Here is a 25,096-nt window from a genome sequence, read left to right on the forward strand (position 1 = left end):
TTTTATCTTCATTTCAGTAGCAGGCTGTTTTATTGTTAAGACAAAGTCCACGAAACTGCATGCTTCTTTTCAGTGAGCGACCATCTCATAAAATCCAAAGTAAAACAATGTATGATCGACTACACCGGGATTCACTCTGAGATCTTGACCAGTCATAACTTCAGCTGGGATCCTAATGCTGAGAACATTTTCAGGGGTGTCTGCATACGTGCTTCAGCACATGGCTGAGCCCCATAAACTTCTGCAACTTGTTTGCAGTATCTGATAAAAGCGGGTGGTGAAGACTGTGAAGATTTTGACTGCTTGAACAAATGTTTTGTCCTCCTTGCTTGCATTAAGGAGTTCCTTAATAAGAGTGTCAGCAGCATTCTGGCGTTTCTTTTGTATGTATTCCACAACCTAGTCATACCACGTCCGCCGCAATCAAAATCTTTACGCACATCTTTTTAAACTCTTGTATATTTAACAAGGGTATCAGTAACTTGTAGTAGGTTTAGGCTTGGATGTAGAAACTAGAAGCAGCAGTATGCCATTTAGCTCTTCAAGCCTGCTCGATCTTCAAATGGCTAATCATCTATCTCAACACCATATTCCCACAGATTCCCAGTCACTGGAGACATTGGGATTTCTTTAAAAGACACTTTCTGGAAATTTCATGGCATAAGCTAATTGCTTGGCCTTGTTAACTGAAAATCACATGCCAGAATTTATTGCTGTCAGGGATTAAGCTTTTTTTAAGGTTGTTCAGAATTAATCAGGGGTACTACCAGGTGAGAGAGACATACTACCCAGCTCATCCTCAGGCATGTTGAGAAAAAAAATACCTTTTAGAAGAGGTGAAGTGCAACAACTAGGCTGTTTGCCTGAAACGCCGCTGAAAGATTTATTCCCACTTGTTCCTGAATGTGTTACATCTGCAGAGATTCCACTGACAATTGCTTGTGTCACGTAACACCTGGCTATATGTGCCAGAATACCAACTGAAAGCCATCTTGAACTCTTACAAGTATATGCCAATGCTCTCGTGGCACAGTGTCTGCACTTCTGGGCCAGGAGACCTACGTTCAGTCCTATCTGCTCTAGAGCTGAGTAATAACATCTCTGAGCAGGTTGATTAGAAAATACGTACTTTTTTTCAACCACCTATGAGCCAAAGTGAGCTTTTTTTTTTCAGAATGAATCTCTGTAGGGAACATTTTATTCTTTAGCCGATTCGTGCGAGTGTGTGTGAATTTACTTAGACAGAGTGCTTGTTCCCCATCCACAAATGGCCCCCGAGATCCATTTGTGCATGCACACTTGTACCTAAAGAGTCATACCAACTCCTGAATCTGCGCAACTTACACCATAAGAAACTGGGAAACCCTAACCCTACCCCTAATGAATACAGTGGAATAGATGGTGAGGTGGTGATGAAAGAAGGAAACAGAGGATAGATTTTAAAGCTATTTACTCAGATTAGTGGAACAAGTGAACTCATGTTCCTCAAAGCGCTAATATTCATCATTTATGTAAACATTATGGACTCAGGAAGCAGACCGCAGTTTAAAGATTTGCAGTCTCAAATGGAGTATAAAACTAATCCAGAAGATGAATAGAACAATCTAACTTCATACAATAATTAATGAATTTGTACAAGGGATACTTAAAAGGAAAACTAATTTAATTATAGCCAAGCATGAGGTGCTGCTAAATAATTTATTTTTAATTTTTATTGTATTAATTCATGGGACATGGGCATTGTTGGCTGGGTAAGAATTTATTGCCTGTCTCAAGTTGCCCATGAGAGGATGATGGTGAGCTGCCTTCTTGAACCACTGTTGTCCATCTAGGTAGGTAAGATGGCACTGGGGACCAGTGGAACAGGGTGTTGCAGAAGTCACTGTTCCTTTGGATTACTGAAAGGGATGGGAGGACGGGAAAGTGTGTTTGGTGTTATGATGTTGCAGATAGTGAAAATGATAAAGGATAGTAAGATGGAAGGTGAGGACAAGTGAACCATATTGTATCTCAGAGAAGCAGTGAGAGCACAATTGTGTGAAATAGAATGGATATAGTGATGGGGAGGTTAAAATGAAATCTTAAATTGAGGAAAAAGGAAGGGACATTGGTAACCCTGGTGCAGAATGTTTAATTGCCAGAACAAAGTCAAATGCAGAGGAAGGGTGGAATCTTATAGAGGCCTGAATGACATGGACCCTGGTGGGATGTGCGGTCCATGCTAGGATGTGTGACAGAATAACACGAGAAGTCTGACAAGGTTGATCTTGATGTCAGAAGCAACTCATTTAATCTGTTATGCATCTATGAGGCATCAAGGGGAGTCCCACACTCAGCAGCAGTGAGTTGTCAATTAAGAGGATTAGTTGCCTGTTGACCGTCTTATTAAATGCACATCTCACCTCATTAATATGCAGCTTCCTACCTTATCAAACATACTGAACAAGCCAGATGTTGAGAATCCTCAGAGAAGATACAAAGCAAATTCAGTTCACTATTGCTTGGGAGGAGCATCCATCCTGCTCAGCACCAAACAGCATCTCAGGACACGACCCATGGGCGCCAGCTACTTGTACGCCTTGTCCACAGACATTGGCACACAAGAGTTTCCTTTCACAATCATCATCGCACCTACTCAATCCAAGTGCAGGTCCCTCAGGAAGTAAAGGCCTGCAATGCAGGGCTAACCATCAATTAGTATTGAAAGGCATGCTGTGACATCAATCTAACACCTCAAGCATGTGCCAGCTGCCTGTGCAGCAATATACTGCAAATTTATTCAACTAAATGGGCAAAGTGAGAAAGTGGTTTGAACTATTCCTCAGTCTAGTAAAGATGGGTGGGGGGTTGGGGGTGAGGGTGGGCGGGCACTGTTGATAAGGGAGTCTGGTACCTTCTCTTATGGGCACTTTCCACTTACAGCCTAGGGGCCTTGCTGTGAGCAGCATGGCATTGTGGCCGCTGTGCCATTATCTTTCAGGCGAGGAGCGATGCTGGATTGTCATCATTGTCTTGGTGCACAGAGGGGTTCTGAAGATGGCATGGATGCCAGGGATAATAGTACTTCATCAGATATTCACTGAGTTGCGAGTTGCTTTGGGAATGGAACATGGTAAGATGGCACTAGAATTGGATGAGAGGGACAACATCAGGCAAGTTAGGTAGTTAATGAGACCAGCTTGATAAGATGTGAGAAATCTCATTGGCCTCACAAAGAGAAACCTGACAAAAAACTCACACAACTGAGCCAACAATTGTGAGACTCAGCCCAAAGAAACTGTGAAAATGGAACTTGGTCAAATACAGTGGAAGACTGATAATTGAAGAGTTCATTTGCCAAACATTAATCATTGGGTATGTTAATAGCATCTACCACTTAATATCTTCCAAAAAGTTCAAAACCATTGTGACTGCTTTACTGAAGTGAACCCTTCATTATGGATGCTTTGAATATTGTTAATGTTAATTACACATTAAATAAAAACAAAGCTTTTTTAACAGAAGTCATGATATTAATAGTACTAATAATGGTGTGAATTCAATTGCTGGCATTATAAAATATTTTCAAAATTTATTATTTCCATTTGATCAGGAGATCATTAGAAAACGGTGCACACAATCTTGATTAATGTTTGAAAATGGCAGCTGGTTGGCATTAGCAGCAGAGTTATTAAAATATTGTAAAACAAAGAACTGCAGACGCTGGAAATCTGAAACAAAAACAGAAATTGCTGGAGAAGCTCAGCAGGCCTGGCAACATCTGTGAGGAGAAAGTACAGTTAATGTTTCCGATCAGGTGATCCTTGTTCAGAAATGCTGAAGAAGGGTCAGTGGATCCTAAACATTAACTTTGCTTTCTCTCAGTTAAAAATCTTCGATGTTTCAAGCAGGTCTCCTGACAAACTGAGGATAAGCCAATTACATCTTAATTGTTTAAGGCCCACTTTTTAGATTCTATTCAAAGATCAACAAAGTTTTTCATCAAGCTAACATTTGTCCATCAATGAACATGCAGAATAGAAGACCAGGTGGTGTATCACATTGCAGTTTGAGCGGCCTGAAAGTTGTTCGTGGGTTTCTGTGTTACAACAGTAACAACTGCTGCAGTAGATGCAAGAGATCAGCACCATCGTCAAATTTTCCTCAAAGCCTCCAACCATCCTGACTTGAAACTGTGTCACTCTTCTTTCAATGTCACCAGGTCAAAATCCTAGAACTCCTTCATAAGCATTGTTGTTGGTATACCCACACAACTCAGACTGTCGCAGTTCAAGAAAGCAAATCACCACTGCCTTCTCGAGGACAATTAGGGTTGAGCAATAAATGCTGACTCAGCTAACAATGGCTACAACCTGTGGATAAATAAACAAACCTTCATTGTGTAGGGGTGAAAATTGATTCAGAGATAGTGGGAACTGCCAATGCTGGAGAATCTGAGATAACAAAGTGTAGAGCTGGATGAACACAGCAGGCCAAGCAGCATGAGTGCAGCATCAGATTTCTGAAGAAGTGTCCAGACCCGAAACATCAGCTTTCCTGCTCCTCTGATGTTTGCTTGGCCTGCTGTGTTCATCCAGCTCTACACCTTGTTATCCTTTCATGGTGTAGGGTGCATGAGACATTTTGAAATTGTGAAAATAGCCACATAAATGAATATTCATTGCTTTTCATTTTCTTCCCTTTTCCATTTATTCAGCTTAATTCTACAGCAGATCATCCACCCTTTTTCTTCCTTGTTTCTTGATTGGTATTCATCTTGTTCCAAGTGCAGTAAACAAGTTAACTTTTAACCGTTATGTCATATTAATCTCATGGCACTGACTTTTTTTAACAAAATCTGGAAAAGTGATCTGTAATATAGATTGATATCTGCAGTAAAATAGGGGCATAATGTTACTGACCTCGAATAAGTAGTTGATCTGTCACCTAATAATTGTGAACTGTGGATCTCGCAACTTCAAAACAGAATACAATTCGTGCCATTGCACCAAGACAAAGTTTCAGTCTTCGGTCTTAAATACCACAATGATGAGGAAAAACAACATAAGTTTCTCTACACTTACATGTTACTGTTAAAGATTATCTGGGGTCTGTTGTGATTAACACTACTTCGAGGAGAGTTTTTTTGGCTATTTGTTAATCCACAGGGAGCTTACTTTAATAACTCTGCTGCTTTCTGGTCATAACTATTCCTTCCTCATCAAGAAACCGAGGTGAAAGGCCAAAACTATAATGTGTTAAAATGTAGGTGCGAAGACAAGGTAAATCAAAAAGTAATAGTTTGGTGTTACTGTGCCAGAGGGTTAAAGGCCTTTAGATTATAGAAGGAAAATTGAGGGAGGGGAGGTGTTTTAAAGTCCTGAGGACCCATGAGGGAATAAATGAATCAGTGGAAATTTCTGTTAATTTGATGTTTGAGCAACAGCGTAATGAAGCAGAACTCCTCATCACTGTTAGCATGAATCACAAAGGAAAACAAAGTGACAGCTACAAATTGAATGTCTTAACAATGTTTTATGTAAAAAACACAGTTTTTACTTGATTTTGGAGGAATTTCAGGGTCAACAAATCTAAAGAACATAACAACTAGGAGCAGGAGTCAGCAATTCAGACTCTCAAGTCTACTCCACTATTTAATACAACCGTGACTAATCTCATCTTGGCTTCAACTCCACTTTCCTGCACACTACCAATGATGCTTCAACCCATTACTAATTAAATCTGCCTATCTCCTTCTTAAAATTACTCAATGTACCAGCATCCAACACATTCTGGTGGAAGTGAATTCCACGATTCTTTGACAGAAGTAATTTCTCCACACCTCTGTTTTAAGTCTGCTACTCCTTATGCTGAAACTATAATCTCCCATTTTAGATTCTGGATATGAAGAAGCATCTCGGCTGCGTCAACTTCATCAATCCCCTTTAGAATCTTATTTAGCTCAATTAGATCTTCTCTCATTCTTCTAAACTGTAGAGAGTATAGGCCTAAACTACTCAATCCTGCTTCATATGAAAAATTTTTCACCTCTGGAATCAATCTGGAAAATTTTCCCTGAACTGCCTCACAACTATATCCTTTCTCAAGTTAAGAAAGTAAAATTACCTGCAATATTCCAACTGCAAACTCACTAATGCCTCACACAGTTGCAGCAATGCTTTCCTTCTTTTATAATCTATTCCTTTAGCAATAAATGCAATAATTCAATTTGCCTTCCTTATTATCTGCTGTATCTGCGCATTAGTTTTCTGTGATTCATGCACAAGAATGCTGCGATCCTTCTGCACAAAAGCAATGCTAAGCTTTTCTCCATTTAGATAATAAGTTGCTTCTCTGGTTCTCCAACCAAATAGATAACCTCATATTAAACCACATTAAATTTTGTCTAGCAAATTTTGGCCTACCCACTCAACTTCTTCACAACAATTTGTAATTTTTAATTTTTTTCATTGCAGCTTATTTTTCCACCTATTTCAGTGCTTTCTGTAAATTTGGCTATAATACTTCTTATTCTCACACCTGGATCATTTGTATAGATTGTAAATAGAATGGCGAGGATTGAATCCTGTGGCACCCCACTTGTTAGATTTTGCCAACTAGAAAAAGACCCATTCACCCAGACTCTCTGCTTTCTGTTGGTTAGTCAATCCTCTTTCCAAGCTAATAAATTGCCGCAATCCCATGTGATGTTACCTTATGCACAGCACATTATCAAATGCCTTCTGGAAATCCAGATATACGACATCTACATGATCCCCAATATCCACCTTGCTTGTTACATCTTCAAAGAGCTCTACTGAATTAGTTAAACATGATTTAACCTTCATAAAACCATGCTGACTCTGAAGGGTTGTATTTTGACTTTCCAAATGTCTTGCAATTACTTCCTGAATAATGGATTCTAACAATTTCCTGATGACACATGTTAAAGTAACTGGTCCTTAGTTTCCTATTTTCTTCCTCCTTTCCTGTTTAAATAAGGCTGTTATATTAGCACTTTTCCAATTCACTTGAACGTTTCCAGCATCCAGGGGATTTTGAAATATTATAACCAATGGATCCATCATTTCTGCTATCACTTCCTTTAAGACCCTAGTGTCTAGGCCATCAGGGCCTGGGGACTTGTCTGCCTTCAATCCTTGTCATTTGCCCAGTACTTTTTCCCTAATGATGATGATTGATTAAAGTTACTCCCTTTATATAACTTCTGCATTTTGTTTTACTATTGGGTTGGTACTCATGGCCTCTACCATGAAAATTGAAGCAAATGTTGATTTAGTGACTCTGCCATTTCAGTGATCCTCACTGTTAACTCCACAGTCTCATCTTCCAAAGAACTAACACTGACTGTAGCTATTCTTTTCTCTTCGATGCATGTGTAGAAGCTTTTGCCATCCATTTTATATTCTGCGCTAGTTTTCTTTCATAATTTACCTTTGCTCTTAGATGATTCTTTTAGTAACCCTTTTTTGACTTTGAAAAGTTTCCCAATCTTCTAGCCTGCCATTCACCTTTGCAAAATGGCATACTTTTGGTTGTTGCTGTCAAAGGAGCCAAGCTGAATTGGCTAAAGACTGGCATCTGTATATTGGTGACCTTGGGAGAATGCTGAGATGGATCTTCCTCTCTGCAGTCCTGCTCATAAATAGTGGTAATTGCTTCAGTCAAATCTTTGCATTTCTGTGCCCTTGCTTTAGCCATCAGAAGGTGGTCGATGCTGCTGAATAACAGTTAAACTGAGAAGGCAGAAGTCTCACACCTGTTATTATAACGTCAACTCTGTTAGCACATTAGAGCTCACAGAAAAGTGCTGGGTAAAACAAAATCAGACAAAAATAAAGATCCATTTCAGGGCTGATATGCACAAAGGAAGTGCACTCTGTGCAATATTTTGTTGACCTTCCCAACTAAAGTTCAGTTCGTATTACACCAGTTTTTCAAAACTGAGCTAGCTGTTTCTACTTTAGATGCTGATCTTTTAAAGAAAATGTGCACTGTGGTAGCGTCGTGTAAAATTGCAATTCTTTAATGCCAATGGTTAATTACAGCCTGTGTAAGCCAACAAAAAGAATAATATACCAATTTTAACAAAATCAATAATACAGGCCATTTCTGTCGACATACCTAATGTCCAAGCAATCACTGGCACAGTCCACTGATTCTTTTAACAATAGCACAATGATTCCAGAAATCTGGAATTAATATACTGCAAGGTTGGCCAATTAATCACTGATGCTCTATCTGATACAACGCAATGCTATTGTCTTAAGTACTTTGGCTGCAATATTAATAATTATGCAATTATCTTTAATTTCATAATATTTACATTCTTAAATAATGTAGATGACTGGCCAGATACAGCCAAACCTGTTTTATAATACAAACATTGCACTGGGATCTACCCACACATGTCTGTACAGTCAGTTTAGGAAAATGTTCTCTGTGTACAGTGGTGCTCTTTCTCCTCATGTTATTGTGAAAAAAGGTTATCTTATAAAATTTTGTGAGGGGGCAATGCATAAGCTGTTGAGGACTTTCTACTCTTCTTTAAGCCTACATTATATCATTTAAGATAATAAAATGTGAGGCTGGATGAACACAGCAGGCCAAGCAGCATCTCAGGAGCACAAAAGCTGACGTTTCGGGCCTAGACCCTTCATCAGAGAGAAGGGTCTAGGCCCGAAACGTCAGCTTTTGTGCTCCTGAGATGCTGCTTGGCCTGCTGTGTTCATCCAGCCTCACATTTTATTATCTTGGAATCTCCAGCATCTGCAGTTCCCATTATCTCTGATTATATCATTTAATGTTGGTTTCTCGCTCATTTCTAGGTGTTTTTAATCAGCGGTTTAGATGAGTTATGACATACCTCTGGAGCAAGTGAGAATTGAACCCAGGCCCTCAAGCTGAGAGTTATTGACATTCTGTAAAAGATAGAGGGTTCTAAACTGCCCACTCACTTGAGTCCTTATAATGCTGTTTCATGATTTCCATTGTTACTAAAGACTCAGAGAAAGGGAGGTGTTAAGCTGAAACATAAGAATTGTCAAGAAAAAAATGGTGAAAGAAAGAAATGAATACAGAGAAAGGAGAGATGGAAGTGAAGACTGTGAATAAAAGAGACTGATACAAGGTAGAAGAGAAAGAATGCTTTGGAGCAGAAGATGAAAAGGAAGAGAAAGTGTAAGCTTGAAATAGATGAGCAGAAGATATTCAGGAAGTACATGTATTTGTAGTACAACGTTGGTATTGGGGTAAAGCAGTTAAACTTCAGCTGCTTGACAACATCTATAAGGAAAAATTATGTTAGACCTCAGCGACTGTTGAAAGCAATTGTAACAAAATGGCACCTTTAGTAAGATTCAGTACATTCACACATTGCATTGTTTGGAAAAAAATCGACCCATCTGACCTAATGGCACTGGAAACATAGTGAAAGATTACAGTGGCCTTAAACTATATACTTGGCAAAGTGAGAGCAGCAGCTAAGGAGAATTGTGTTGAAAATAAGGAATGATGTGAGGGATTGGAGGCAACACAATGAAGCACATTCTAATGGCTACTGATTTACAGGATGTGGTTGACAGGAAGTTGTGGTCAGTTTATTTTTTTCCAAAGGATTTTATCTATGTGGGTTTTGGTTATTTGGATTCTATTTCTGTGTTTTCTCATTTGGTTGACGTCTTGATGGGATTTAAGATTGAGGAACATTATCCAGATAAGTACAGCAATGGTGTAGCAGAAAAGCAAGCAATATCAGAGTGGAAACAAAAAAGACACTTGAAGCAAGAGGCATCAAACAGAACTCAAAATAAAACATGCTTTTATATTGCTCCTTTCACAATGTCAGGGCATCCCATAGACCTTGCTAGCCAACTAGGTACTTCCACAATGAAGTTGCTATTGAATTTTAAGGAAAGATGGACACCAATTTGTGCACAAGGCCCCCTCCCCGAAAATAATGGTATAAGTAACTAGATTCTCTGACCCTAATTTTAATTGATAACACAATGTGAGTGAGTTTGTAGCAAAAGATTGCAGTTCATGGCATTACTGGGCATTTGAATTGTCTGCCCATCTGGTTTCTACTGTAGATTTAACATCATCTATTCACTTATTTAAGTAATGTTGCTGGTTGATGGGTACACTCTGGCCAGGATGTTAGAAAAACATTTTCCTCCTTGAACAGTTCCTTGGGAGTCTTCATGTCCAGCTGAGAACGTCAGGCTGCATTTTATAGTTTTTTTTTGGTTATTTCGGATTTTTGTAGACATTTGGGAGGGATTTCTGTCATGAAGCCTGGTAATTTCTCCAACCATCTTACCAAACTCACCTCATTAGTAAACAGTCTCCCTACATCATCTGTCGCATCTGATTGTGATCCCATCTCACCGTGTGCCATTCCCGGAAAAGCTCAGCACTGAATGGTTATTCCAGAATTCACCGACATGTTGTGCCACCTTTAAAAACCCATTGTGCACCCAGACAAACGCTGTCAACCCTGACCAGACCTGCACAGTTCCTGGTATTTGTCCTGAACATGACAGGCAGGGGGATATCATTGCTCTGTTTGTAGCCAGGAACCTGGAGCTCCCGCTGTATGGAACAATGTAAGCCTGGATTCCTCTTCCCCCCTGACCAGCAGTGGAGGCCACATGTTAAAGCAGTCTTAGTCATCTGCCCAGCATTGTAGGAAGATGTTCAATAACCTCTCCATTCAGTAAATGCCAACATTGTCTCTTTGATAACTGACACTCACTCTATGTCAGCCACCCATCTCCCTTTAGAGGCTCAAGCTCTACCTCTCTCCCTACTGCCTGCAATATCTGCCCTTACTTGCTCTCACTCACCCCATAACCCCCCATATCATTATCCCTGCGTGCCTAATCACACACTCGGGACACTTCTCCACCAGCAGCAAAATTTACAGATATACCATCCATTTTCACCTCCCTTAATCCCCGTCTCTCTCTCTCTCTCTCTCTCTCTCTCTCTCTCTCTCTCTCTCTCTCTCTCTCTCTCTCTGCCAACGAAGAGGAAAACAACCCACAATAGCTCCAAAAGACAATAGAGCGGTAGGACCCTCACCCCTTATATGGTGAGCATCCTGACTGACTTCTCTGAGTACCAAGTCTACAGTGCCAGAAACTGCCCTTGTCCTATGTGCTGAGCTCCATGTGACCATTCCCTTATCTGCTGGCAACCATGACAGGCTTCCTGGCTTTGTGTCTGCAGTAAACAGTGAGGCAAGGCAGATGTAAATGTGAGCCCGGTATCTCTGGCCAAGTGGGCCAGTGGTAAAGCAAGGTCATGCAAGGAAGGGATGCTGTGAGCCACCACAATGTCATTGAATCCCTACAGTGTGGAAACAGGCCCCTTGGCCCAACAAGTCCACATTGACCCTCAGAGCACCCCCTAAACCCATCTCCCTAATTTACACATCTCTGAACACTAAAAACAATTTGGCATGACCAATTCACCTAGCATATCTTTGGACTTTGGGAGGAAACTGGAGCACATGATGGAAACCCACGCAGACACGGGGAGAATGTACAAACTTCACACCCACAGTTGCCCAAGAGTGAAATTGAACTCAGGCCCCTGGAGCTGTGAGGCAGTGGTGATAATCACTGAGCCACCATGCCATCTTGTAGGTTCACTGTGACTACATACTATGATAGTGAGTGAGGACCCCAGAGATGTTGTTTGGTCCAGTCCATGAGCTGGACACATGTCCCTGAGCGCAAAGTGTCCTTGCAGCAGCATAACAATAAAAGTTGCTGGTGAACTTCAAAATTGGAGCGCAGAAGTGCCCTGTAAGTACATTGGAGATGTGCCATCAGGGTTCTTTTAAGGCTGATGCATGTCAGATGCCAATGCCCAAGGCCATGGGATGCATCTGGCCAGTGTTCATGGAGTGTGTGCTGAGATCAAGGTACCCAGTGCCCAACATAGAGTTTCTTCAGAGCAAGCAGTGAACTGAACCCACCAGGCACCCTCTCTGGTTTCCATGCCAAGTCTTCTCAATATCTTGCTTGTTTGTCTCATTTGGTAAAGTAGGAAGCTAAATATTAATGAGGTAATTTATGCCATTTACAAGGCATTTAACAAACTGTAAACCCCTTGAATGAACAACTCACCTTGTTGGTCAGTGAAAGTATAAATGTTAAAGATACTCCTGACATTGAAACCAGTCTCATCAGACTTCTCATTTGAATCCATCACAAATTTTACCATCACTCTCATCACTCAGATCTTTGTGAGACTCCTCCCATAGTCTTAGTTTAATACCCCATCTGGAAAAAAAACAGCATTTCAGATAGTGTTGTAGTTGCTCAGCGCTGCTCTGAAACGTACAAATCTTTTCACTTTCAGAATGCTATCGCAATCCTGTCTTCCACCCTTTGTTTACAGCTAATAATTCCAGATGTCATTTCTGCGGAATACCTTGGAAAATCCCAAACTAGATTTAGTGGCTGTCACACAGCATTTGAGATGGCTCCTAGATATGTAGGTGGTCTTGTTGCGGACTCCATTGGTGGCTGTCTTGTTGTCAGGCATGGTATCTGTTCTTGCTCTTCTGTTCTGTTCTATGAGCTAACACTCCACATATACTTGTGGTTGCTAATTTGTAGGATGTGGGTTGCTGGGGATATTGTGGTCAGTTGGTATTTGACAAAAAATGTTTCTTAATAAGATGATTAGTTACTAGTTTCAACTCTTTCCATTTTACAGAGTTGCTTTTGCCATATGAATACAAGAAAGCAGGAAACAAGTACTGAGTATTCCAAACCATTGCACATTATCTATCTCATTATCTATTATCTTTATTATCATGGATGCTACTTAATTTACTTGATCTCATAAGAAAAATAAAAATAACAAGCAAGGCATTGAACATAAAACATTGGGAACACAATAATTGGCTGCATAATCAAAAGAAACTGTCGCGATTTCATTCTGCTGTCAGTATGAAGATGGTTTGATGCCACTGACTTTTATCTAATTTTGGGAAGTGCACCAATTCCATCTGTTTACCATAAGTCCATATGTTGTAGGGATAGATGGAGACCATTCCGTCCATCAAGTCTGCTCTACCATTCATTAGGATCATGGCTGATCTGAGAATAACATCCGAAAGGACTGCGGTCACTGTAAATCAGGAACAAGAACAGGAGTTGCTGGAAAAGTTCAGCAGGTCTGGCAGTAACTGTGAAGAACAAAATCAGAGTTGACATTTCAGGTCTGGTGTCCTGAGGAAGAGTCACCAGACCCAGAATGTTAATTCTGATCTTTTCTTCACCGATGCTACCAGACCTTCTGAGCATTTCCAGCAACTTTTGTTCTACTTTTTTATTTGCAGCATCAACAGTCCTTTTGGATTTTAATCCTCAATTCCACTTTCCTGCCTTTTCCCTGCAACCCTTCATAGCCTTACTGATTAAAAATCTGTCTGCCTCAGACTTGAATATTCTAGTCATACTGGGATGGAAGTAAGGAGAGACAAGTTCCAGCTGTGCTAGTCATGTAAATAGTCCAATAAATAAGTAAAACTACTGATACATGTTGCAATAAGACTGAAGCCCATTCACCAACAATAAATGGTGATACAACTCCTCCAGCACTAGGTAACAACACAATCCCACTTCATTCCCCGTGACAAATTATGGGGTGCATCATGTTGCCTAGGTCATCAGGCAGAATGGTTCACAGTTTCTATTAATCAACTCCTGCAGCAAGCCACATCATGAAACCATGGTAAGAAAATTAGTCACTGGTATTTATATTCCATATAGACCTGCCATAATTTTGGATTGCACATGCATTTTTCACTGTATTGTTTGTCTCTGTCCAATTAAAATTTTAAAAAAGCATTCTTCATTAATTTCTCCAATTTTTTGGGAGCTAGATAATGGGTAAGTCAAAAATGACAATGGAACCCCGGTCTTAACATCAGCATAGTGAGGTTCCCTAGAACATAGAACATAGCACAGTACAGGCCCTTTGGTCCACGATTTGTGCCGAACTTTTACCCTAATCCTAAGATCTATCTAACCTCCACCCCTACCTTATACTATCATCCTTTGTTAGAAGTCATTTAATTCTTTATGACCTTTGTCTTTTTAACTATGTTGTCACGTTTGTTTCGTCCAGCCTACACAGAACCCATTATTGCTGACCCATCAAGAGGTTGGATGAGATGCCATTCTGCCAGGAAACTTGCATTCCAGACAGCAGATGCCTGGTTCCCTGTCATAAAGTTCAGGCATTGTACACCCTGTCACTGGACATAGATGTTATACTGTGAGGCCACCAGGGAAGTATGCAAGTGATGTAGAAATTATGGAAAAATGATGAGTTCTGTTCCTACAATTGTCAAATCATGTGAATGCTTTAACATTCATATAATTAAATAAAGTGAATGATGGCATTTGAAAGATGTTCCAATAATCATTACTGCAGTCTTTTAAATATTTGCCAGCACAATTTCTTGAAGTCTCCAGAATGAGACATGGCTTCAGTAACAAAAAAGCCTCAAAATTGCCCACTGTTTCCTGTAGTTAGGATTTTAATTTCAAACTGTAATTTAAAGCAACCACAGAACATGGGAAACCACTGGGCCACTTCACCTCCTGACCTCTCACCCACACTGCACCCTCCCCAATGCCCCCAACTCCAAACACATTCTACATTTGAGTTTCTTTCTACTGCCCATCTGTTTTAATAACTTGTGAAACCTCATCCTATTCGGCGTCAGCAAGTAAGATAGCTGTCATCAGAACAAATTTAAACCGTTAGCTTCCACTTTCCACTGAATCAGCTGCGTTTCTAATCAGCTCCAGGGAAGAGCAGCAGCTAGGCTTCCAGTGGTCTGGAGATTGTGTCTAACCACAGTAGAAATGGTGATCTCAGGGAAATATTTGGATCACTTTCAGGCTCATAATAACTGGCGCTGTCAATGCTAGCCCAACTTTACCAAGGAAAGGAAACACCAATTGCTAGTAAGCTTAACAAGTATTTGGAAATTAAGAAAGAAAGTGCACTTTATCTTAATATCTCAGTTGCAATGCTGTCATTGTTATAAGGCAAATGAATAGTCACTTGTAACTTTTTCATGTTATGACTGTGGGACATTTATTACTCACCTAACAGTGAAATGACTTATGCTTCAATAATAAATTTAGGAAAATTGAATTCAGATTCCTCATACATAGATTAACACATATATTGCACTCAGCAAACCTACAGATGGTGACAGTTGTGTTTATTTTCATTCTGCTCCAAAATATTATAAAGCAATAAATGTTGGGAAACAAGCTGTACAAGAAAAATAATTGCACCTGGCTGTTAAAATAAAGTGTGATACAAAAGGCAATGTTACACCTGCTGTGATGGAAGCACCTAACTCACTGAATATTCTTGGTCCAATCTCATTTGCGATCTCAGAACAAAGCTCTGCTCGACTGTCTAGATTAACACATAAAGGGCAGACATTTGGGGAGTGGTATTGAACAGTTGCCAATAACCGCAGTGACATTGCAGCAAGAGTCGGCAACTTCAGGAGATGCGCAAAGAAACAAAGAAATTTTGCAAAATGTATTTGAAGTCAGTCTTTGCAATTAGTTCACTGCTAATCTCATTGTGTGATTTCTAAAGATAACATACTAAAAGTCTATTGTGTTTTACACAATTGTTGTAAATGATCAAACTTTCTGATAACATGCAATGGTTTGAAGATGTGGAATCTTCCATTCAGTTCAGCATGTTGATCAAATAATTATTTCTACAGTGTATATTGTAATTTGTACCAGACATTGATCATCAGTTAAACCTGTTAACTAACTGCAAACATTTTGGAACAATGGAAGATATTTGATTATCTATAATAACACCCCACTTCTTCAATCAAATATTCTTGGGGATAAGAAGTATTTGACCTATTGATCGTCTGGATGTGATAAGTATTATTTTACACACAAAGATATAGTCCTTCCTTTTAATTAACTGTGCAACTTGAACTGAAGTAATAAGAAGCCTCAGGCTACATAGCAACATCTTGGCATTTGTCCAGAATGAACAATCCTGTACCAGAATCTGTATTATGGACGATGAAAGACTGACTGAGCCTCTGTTCTGAAAGAAGAGTGAGGCAAGATGCTACGTCCTATGTATTAAATGAAGACGGTAATGAAAAACATAATAGTGTATAAATTGTGATATGAAAACTCAATTAACTGAATTGAAATACCAAGTGATTAACTCACAGCCACATCTCTTCCAGGCATACCCACCTTGAAGAAGTTCTGCTCCTCTTTCTCTGACAGGACCTCTGTTCCAATCTCTTTTCTTGTTCATCGTCATTAACTCTGCTGTTGCCCCTGGTGTTTGACAAGGTATTTGCTAAAACTCATTTCCACAGCCACGTCACATTCCTCCGTGACTGCTTTCAGCTCAGATTCACCCCACATTGATTCCAACTTAAGTTTCATCATTCATGTTTTGAATCCAACCAGGATCACAGGTGTCTCCATGATACGCAAAGTTCCACAGACAACTGTTCTCGATACATCCTGAGATCCGCACTCATGCGTTGTCCTATGCACGCTTTCGACTTCTGTCTCCAACAGCAGCCCTTCACACTGCCTCAGACATTCACTGCTTCCCAGTTTCACTTCATTCTCTGACTTGTTCTTTTCCTTTCAGGCAGTTCTGAAGAAGGCTTACTGGGCCTGTTTGTTCTCTCTCCACAGATGTTGCCAGACTTGCTGAGATTTTGCAGCAATTTCTGTTTTTGTTCATGGTAAACCAAAATGCCTATCAGCTACCAGTCACAGCTTTACAAGGTCAAGTTCACAAGTGTGTATGAATGCAGCTGCGGAAATGCCTAGCTTAAGTTGTTTAGCAGAATGGCAGGATGGTTAGAAGAATTTAGAAGACTGTGAGATTCATTGAATGAGCATATATAACTACAACTGAATAACATGCAAAAGGTTTTGCAATATTTGCACATAATCTTACTCCTGCTGCACCCTTACACACCCACTCCCACATACTCCCAACACACTCATGATCATTTCTGATGAATCAGTATATTTTCCTGTTAAATCCTATTTAGAAAACAAACTTAATGAATCACTGTATTCTTGGTGGTGATGCCCACCATTGAGTAATTTGGTAATATCTCCAGCTGAAACATCAATTGCATCGATGCCAATCAAGGTTTGCATCAGGTGGTGAGAAGGCCAACATAGGTGATAGCCTTTTTAACCTTGACCTCACTAATTCACCTATTACAGACAAGCATGTTCATACTACAGGTAGAATACTTTTGCAGTTCATATGAAGACCAAGAGATAAATTTTCATTGCTGAGTAGAAAACTGGCAATAGCAGATCAGTCTCCCTGGATGCTTCCACACAGTTGTCCTTTCCAATAAACGTCTTCCACATGAGAAATCCCAAGTATGTTCCCTTGAATTTAAGAACATGGGGAATAGGAGCAGGAATAGCCCATTCAGAACTCAAAACTGGGCTGCAATTCACAGAAACATAGAAAAATAAGGGTAGGAGTAGACCACTCCTCAAGCCTGCATGACTGCTCAATATGATCAGGGCTGATCATATAATTTCAGTATCCCATTTCCACTTTCTATCCATATCCCTTGATTCCTTTAGCCACAAGGGCCATGTCCAGCTCCCTCTTGGATGTGTCCATCGAATTGGTCCTGACCCCTTTCTGTAGTAGACAATTTCACAGGTTTGCAACTCTGTGAGAGAAGAAATTCTTCGTCATCACAGTCCTGAATGGCTTGCCCCTTATTCTTAGACTATGACCCATATTTTCTGGGTTTCCCCAACATCAGGAACATTCTTCCTGTATCTAGCCTGTCCCATCAGGATTTTATGTCCCAATGATTGACCTCATAGAAACATAATTCTAAATTCCAGTGAATACAACCTCAGTCAATCTAGTCTTTCTTCATATGCCAGCTCTGCTATCCCAGGAATCAATCTGGTGAACCTTCGCTGGACTCAATAGCAAGGTCTATTCAGTTAGATCGTCTACTGATCTTTTACTTCAATGCCATCTCATCCACTACCACCATATTCCTTGACATCTTTAATGCCTAGAAACATAGTGATCTTTGTTCCAAAGTTTCACCAGCATAAGTGAAGAATTTCCTCTTTATCTCATAATTAATGGCCTAATTCTGATGCTGCTTCTTTTTGATCTTATCAGCAACTAGAAACATCCTTCCTGCAACATTAATCCCCATCAGCACATCGTCACCAATAACTAGAAGCTTAATTGTAAAAGGATTAACATTGATACAAGAGCAGAACAGATCATGCTTTGTAAATGTATTCAAAGCATCAAAAGTCAGTACAAAGTACAGAATAGTCACTTGGATGGATACAACTACAAACACACATCTTGGGCAGAGTAGTTCACTTGATTAGCACCATTACCACTGGGGATCTCAATAGAGGCCCCCTACTTTAGAAGCAATGAGACTGCAATATGTATTGTAATAATTCGCTAAGCTTGCAAACTTGGTTTCCTAGTTCTTCCATCTGCTGTCGGTGTCTTTGTTTTACATTCGGTTCTGAGGTAGGCAAATGCAAAATTTCTATGTATCAATGGTTATCTTCATGTGACATTCAAAGCAGAGAAGATAGTGCTTTGTATAATGAAGCCCAAGGTCGCGACAGCAACAATTTGGGACATACAAACAGGAGCAGTCCATTCAGCCCAACATGCCTACCCCACCATCTAATACAATCGTGGCTGAGCAAAAATGCAATACCTTTTACCTATCCTTTGCCATAACCCTGTATGCCATTGATAATGAGAAATTTATCAATATCTACCTCCAATGTTCACAAAGCCTAAGCCCCTGGCGTAGAAAATTCCAAAAGTTCACAATTCTGAGCAAAAGACAAAATATTCTCATCTTGGACCAAAGTGGCATTCCCTTTTGTTTTAAACTGCTCCCCGATTCTAAATTCCCTAACCAGGGGAACGTCTTATTTGCATCAATCTTGTCTGACCCTATTTTGTAGGTTTTAATGAGATCAACTTTCATTATTTACAACTCTAGAGAAATTCTAGCCCAGTTTAACCAACCTTCCTTCTTATGACAATCCCACCGACCTGGAAACAAGCCTAAGCTTTTGTGCTCCTGAGATGCTGCTTGGCCTGCTGTGTTCATCCAGCTCCACACTTGTTATCTTGGATTCTACCGCATCTGCAGTTCCCATTATCACTGATGAACCTTTACTGCAATTCCTCTAAGGTGGTAATATCTTTCCTGAGGTAAAGAAACCAAATCTGCACACAGTACTTTAGATATTGTCTAAACAACAATAAAATTGAAGTAAGACTTCACTATTCCTATATTCAGATCCTCTTGTAATAAAGGTTGACGTTCCGTTATCATTCCGAATAGCTTGCTGCACCTGTATGTTAACCTTCAGTGTCTTATCAAGAGTACATCAGTCCTTTTGCACATCTGCACTTTCCAACCTCTTACTGTTTAGGAATTACACTACTTATTTGTCGCTCCTCTCAAAGGGAATAACCGCACTTTGTGTGACATCATATTCCATCTGCCATGCTCTTGCCAATTCAATAAACTTGTTCAAATCATCTTGAAGCCACTTCATATTTTCTACACCGTGCATATTCTGACTTAGTTTTATATCGTCCACAAATTTAGAAAGATTGCGTTTGGTCCCCACTTCCAAATCATTGATGTATATTGTGAACATCTGGAGCCCAAGTACTGATCCTTGTGATGTCTCACCAGTCACAACCTGCCAGTGGGAAAATGAACCATTTGTTCAGACTAACAGTCTGTTTTCTCTGTTAGATAATATATGCTAGTACATTACCATCTATCCCATATGCTTTAACTTTTCTAATCATCCTCCAGTACAGGACTTTATCAAATGCCTTATGAAAATCTAAGTCCCTTACTTTCAATGTCTCTCTTTATTAATTTTATTTGCATAATCTTTTAAAAAAGCTCCAACAGGTTTATCAAACACAACTTCCCATGTTGAACATGGCCAACAGATCATTATATTCCAAGTGTCTATTTATCACTTCCTTTATATTAGATTCTACCATTTTAGCAACAAATTAATCAGAGCTCTTTGAAGAAGTAATTTGTGTTGTGGATAGCAGCAGCCAGTGAATGTTTGTATTTAGATTTCCAGAGGTATTTGATAAGTAGACACTTCAAAGGCTATTGTAGAAAATATGTCTCACAGTGAAAGGGGTAACATATCACAATGGATAAAAAATTGGCTTACTCACAGGAAGCAGACAGTAAGAGTAAATGGGTCTTTTCAGGCCTACAGGGTGGTGTGCCACAAAGTGCTTGATTTTCAACTCTTTACAATTTATATGAATAATATAGATGAAGAGGCTGAAGGTAATGTAGTTAAAGTTGCTGATAACACAAAGACAAGTCAGAAAATGAGTTGTGAAGAGCACATAAGAAAGCTCCAAAGTGACATAGATAGGTTCAGTGAGTGGACAAAGATCTGGCAAATGGAGTATAATGTGGTAAATTGTGATATTGTTCATTTTAGCAGACAGAATAAAAACAGCACATATTATCTCAATGGTGAGAGGTTGCAGGGCTCTTTAATGCAGAGGGATCTAAGTGTCCTAGCGCATGAATCATAGAAGATTAGTGTAGAAGTACAGCAAATAATTAGAAAAGCTAATCAGATGTATGTTTTATTGCTAGTGGAATTGAATGCAAGAGTAGGGAGGTTATGCTTGAGTTATACAGTGCATTATTGAGTTATTGAGATGACATTTGGTCTATTGTGTCCTGTCACCATACTTAGGGAAAGATATTAATACACTGGAAGAAGTTCAGGGAAGATTTACGTGAGTAATACCTGGAATAAATGGATTGTTTTGTGTGGAGCGGCTAGATAAGCTAGGCCTGTATCATTTGGAGTTCGGAAAAGGCAGGAACAACTTAATTGAAATATGTAAGGTCCTTGACTGGATGAATGCTGAAAGGATGTTTTATCTTATGGGAGAAACTTGAACTTGGGTCATGGTTTAAAAATAAGGGGGTACCTATTTAAAATAGAGACATGAAAAATCAAATTCTCTCATAGCATTGTGAGTCTTTGAAATTCCCTTCTTCAAAAGGCAGTGGATGCATAAGTTTAAAAAAAATTTAAGGCAGAGGTAGATAGATTCTTAATTACCAAGGGGTGGAAGATTATTGGGGCTATGCAGGAATGTAGATTTCAAGTTAAAACCAGATAGCCAAGGTCTCATTGAATGATGAAGCAGGCTCAAAAGGCTGAGCAGCCAACTGTAACTCTTTGTTTCTGTGCTTGTATGTTCCCTATCACTGATGTAAGGCTGACAGCTCCGTAATTCGGAGATAGTAAGATAGTCAGAGATAACATAGTGTCGAGCTAGAGGAACACAGTAGGCCGGGCAGCATTAGAGGAGCAGGAAAGTTGATGTTTCCGTTTGTACCCTGTTTTTCTTTAGCTCCATTCTGAAACAGTGACATGAAATTTGCTACATTCAAGTTTGAGCATACCTAAGAAATGACAACGGATCATAAAACATCCTCAATAGTGAACTCTCCTGGAATTGGCTCTGCCGTTACCATTTTCTTCATGATAAACATATAGCTTCAATTCCAAGTATCCACAGCACAGATGTCTATAGCTAGCTTTGGCATGTCAATCATCTCCTATTAACAGTTGCATGGGATCATTGTTATGTAATTGAATTGCCCTCTTTAGAAGTTGCTCCTTAAGGTTTGGAGCCATACTGTCATAAACTGAGAGGGTTGTGCTTTCACCTCCAGCCAACAGATTCCTACCTTACTTTGTCCATTATTGCCTGCCTTTCCTCACTTGTCTACGGCATCTCATCTTTCTGACTGGCCAAAGATAGTGGTTTGAAGTGTTAGTAATGGATGCTGAACATGGTCAGAAGATAGCTTCTTCCAATTGCTTAGCCCCTCACGAGAAGGGCAAACATAAGAAATTGAATAAATAATGGAATGATCTGTTTAGTCAGAGCTCATTGATGTAACTTAGCAAAACAAGTGGCATGGAGCTGTGCTTTGGTGTGTACTTATTATCAGTTATTAGGAAGAAAGGGCAGAGAAGATTTAATACCTGAACTTGCTACTCTTCCATAGATCTGTTTCTTGAATTGCCCCTCCATGGAAAATATCTTATCAGTGAGAGATACAGATGGAGGAGCCTTCTTCTGTATGGGTTAACTTTCTTGTTATATACAGCTTCCTCTTGCCGGTTAATTTGAAGAGATGTGAATGTGAATTTGCTGTGTACAGGAATGTAAGCATCTAGCCGGATGTGATTAAGTGAACAAGCATGAGGCAGCTACACGATTAGAAGGATTATCAAAGGAAAGAGCACACCAGTGTGGCTGTTAGCTGACATGTTGCTTTGTTTAATACACACTAAGTCAAAAATGGCCACAGATATTACAGAAGTTTCCATATCCATGTAAAAATTCTCAGTTACCTCAGAATGTTCCAATTTCTCTATTGGTAGATTCGGAAGCAACAAGTATAATCTGTCTCAGTTGTAATCATTGGATTAACTGAACTAATATTAATTTATCATTTTAATTGATTATTTGATCACAACTGAAATCCCCACTGTAACAAAATTTTGTACATGTGAAAGGCCCTTAGAACATAGAACATAGAACATAGAACATAGAACAGTACAGCACAGAACAGGCCCTTCAGCCCACAATGTTGTGCCGACCATTGATCCTCATGGATGCACCCTCAAATTTCTGTGACCATATGCATGTCCAGCAGTCTCTTAAATGACCCCAATGACCTTGCTTCCACAACTGCTGCTGGCAACGCATTCCATGCTCTCACAACTCTCTGCGTAAAGAACCTGCCTCTGACATCCCCTCTATACTTTCCACCAACCAGCTTAAAACTATGACCCCTCGTGCTAGCCATTTCTGCCCTGGGAAATAGTCTCTGGCTATCGACTCTATCTATGCCTCTCATTATCTTGTATACCTCAATTAGGTCCCCTCTCCTCCTCCTTTTCTCCAATGAAAAGAGACCGAGCTCAGTCAACCTCTCTTCATAAGATAAGCCCTCCAGTCCAGGCAGCATCCTGGTAAACCTCCTCTGAACCCTCTCCAAAGCATCCACATCTTTCCTATAATAGGGCGCCCAGAACTGGACGCAGTATTCCAAGTGCGGTCTAACCAAAGTTTTATAGAGCTGCAACAAGATCTCACGACTCTTAAACTCAATCCCCCTGTTAATGAAAGCCAAAACACCATATGCTTTCTTAACAACCCTGTCCACTTGGGTGGCCATTTTAAGGGATCTATGTATCTGCACACCAAGATCCCTCTGTTCCTCCACGCTGCCAAGAATCCTATCCTTAATCCTGTACTCAGCTTTCAAATTCGACCTTCCAAAATGCATCACCTCGCATTTATCCAGGTTGAACTCCATCTGCCACCTCTCAGCCCATCTCTGCATCCTGTCAATGTCCCGCTGCAGCCTACAACAGCCCTCTACACTGTCAACGACACCTCCGACCTTTGTGTCGTCTGCAAACTTGCTGACCCATCCTTCAATTCCCTCGTCCAAGTCATTAATAAAAATTACAAACAGTAGAGGCCCAAGGACAGAGCCCTGTGGAACCCCACTCACCACTGACTTCCAGGCAGAATATTTTCCTTCTACTACCACTCGCTGTCTTCTGTTGGCCAGCCAATTCTGTATCCAAGCAGCTAAGTTCCCCTGTATCCCATTCCTCCTGACCTTCTGAATGAGCCTTCCATGGGGAACCTTATCAAATGCCTTACTGAAGTCCATATACACCACATCCACAGCTTGACCCTCATCAACCTTACTAGTCACATCCTCAAAAAACTCGATAAGGTTTGTAAGGCATGACCTACCCCTCACAAAGCCGTGTTGACTGTATTTGATCAAGCCATGCTCTTCCAGATGGTCATAAATCTTATCCCTCAGAATCCTTTCTAACACCTTGCAGACGACAGACGTGAGACTTACCGGTCTATAATTGCCGGGGATTTCCCTATTTCCTTTCTTGAAGAGAGGAATTACATTTGCCTCTCTCCAGTCCTCAGGTACGACTCCAGTGGAGAGCGAGGATGCAAAGATCTTCGCAAGTGGCGAAGCAATTGCATTTCTCGCTTCCCAAAGCAGCCGAGGACAAATCTGATCCGGGCCTGGCGACTTGTCAATCTTAATGTTTGACAAAATTTTCAGTACATCAGCTTCCTCTATCTCTATCCATTCCAGCATGCACACCTGCTCTTCAAAGGTTTCATTCACTACACAGGTCGTTTCTTTCGTAAAGACAGAAGCAAAAAACTCATTTAGGGCTTCCCCTACCTCCTCAGGCTCCACACACAAGTTCCCTATGCTATCCCTGATCGGCCCTACTCTTTCTTTGACCATTCTCTTATTCCTCACGTAAGTGTAAAATGCCTTTGTGTTTTCCCGGATTCCTTCTGCCAAGCCTTTCTCGTGCCCCCTCCTGGCTCTCCTCAGACCATTTTTGAGCTCCTTCCTTGCCTGCATGTAATCCTCTCTAGCTGAACTTGACCCTAGCTTCCTCCACCTTATGTAAGCTACCTTCTTACTTTGCACTAGAAGCTCCACCGCTCTCGTCATCCAAGGTTCCTTTATCTTACCCCGTCTTGCCTGTCTCAGAGGGACATATTTACTCATCACTCCCAACAACTGTTCCTTAAACCATCTCCACATGTCTATAGTTCCCTTACCATGGAACAACTGCTCCCAGTCCATGCTTCCTAACTCGTGTCTAATCGCATCATAGTTTCCTCTTCCCCAATTAAATATCCTCCCATTCTGCCTAATCCTCTCCTTCTCCATAGCTATGTAGAATGAGAGTGTGTTATGGTCACTATCACCAAAATGCTCTCCCACCACAAGATCTGATACCTGCCCCGGCTCGTTTCCGAGCACCAAGTCTAGAATGGCCTCTCCCCTCGTCGGCCTGTCAACGTACTGCGTTAGGAAACCCTCCTGAACACACCT

Source organism: Stegostoma tigrinum, chromosome 4 (genome assembly GCF_030684315.1).
Source record: "Stegostoma tigrinum isolate sSteTig4 chromosome 4, sSteTig4.hap1, whole genome shotgun sequence".
Classification (NCBI taxonomy): Eukaryota; Metazoa; Chordata; class Chondrichthyes; order Orectolobiformes; family Stegostomatidae; genus Stegostoma; species Stegostoma tigrinum.